Genomic DNA, 1294 nt, shown 5'->3' on the forward strand with positions numbered 1-1294 from the left:
GGGGGGAGGCGAGAGAAGGACGCCTCGCAAGACCCCCGGCGGGAGAAGGAACGTAGGAGGAAGAAGACGGCGGCGGAGAGGCGAGGGTCACCCCTGGCCACGCTGGAGAAGCGCAGAGCGAACCAGGGACGCGCGGCCCTCGGCGCCAGCAGCGCTTTTACGCACCAGCAGGCTGATTCCGGGTCCGTCCCCCCCGCGCCGCCCCCGTCAAGGCTCGCGGGTTGCGAATAATTCATAAACGGAGACAAGCGAAAGGGGCTCCCCGGAGGAGGTGGGAAATATAGCCACCCCCAGCCAGCCCACATTCTCTGGAGGCAACTTGAACGGGAGTGGGACAGAATGGATCCAATACTCATGTGATGTTGGGGGCAAGGATCAAGCCAGCTCAATTCACAAACCACTTAGGTCGGGATGATTTCCGCCGAGCGGGGTCCCTGGAATTCCCTGCCACCAGTACTGGCGATGGCCATTAGATTAGAGAAGATTAGAGCCACCTTGAGGAGGAGCGATCAGTAAGTGAGATAGCTAAACATCCACCTTTAAAGGCAGTCTACCTTTGGAATAGAACTGACGTTGATTTTTTTAATATTAAAAAAAAAAATGTAACAAGGGTGTTGTATTCTTGGGGCAACCTTCTTCTAGAAAAGAATAGTCGTCCAGTGGTCTTGCATAGCTCACTCCGGCTGGCAGATCGGGATGAAGAATAAAATAAGGAAGGAAGGCGGAAAGTGTGCGCGCGCGGAAGCGCCACCCTAAACATGTTTACTCAGAAGTAAGCCTCAGTGTGTGGAAGTGGAGATTACTTGCGCCCTTGTGCAGGAGATGGGGGACACCTGTATGGCTCTCCAGGTATTGTTGGACTCCAACTCCCATCAGCCCCGGCCAGCGTAGCCAATGGTCAGGGACGATGGGAGCTGTTGTAGTCCAGCAACATTTGACGGACAGGAGTGTTGTGTGTGCGTGTTGAGGGCTGCGGCATGACTCTGGTTTAACTAGGCAGTGGATCCGGTTGCAGATTGCGGAATAGGGCAGGGGACGCTCCTCCTCGCTGGAAGGAAAGGAAAATCCAGGTGGAAAGCTATTTCAGGTCTGGAGAAGAGTCTCGGAATAGGCATGTTTCTGGCAGGCCAGCGCAGGTACCACTGAAGCCCTGATGTTTGGATTGCATCGGCGAAGCTATCATTGGTTCCTAGCTGCGGTGGCTGTGTTCTGCCTCCACCGACAGAGGCAGTTCGCCTCCAAATACCACTTGCTGCGAGGCGCAGGAGGCGAGAGCGCTGTTGCGCTCAGATCC

Source organism: Podarcis pityusensis, assembly GCF_964106645.2.
Source record: "Podarcis pityusensis genome assembly, chromosome: 9".
Lineage (NCBI taxonomy): Eukaryota > Metazoa > Chordata > Lepidosauria > Squamata > Lacertidae > Podarcis > Podarcis pityusensis.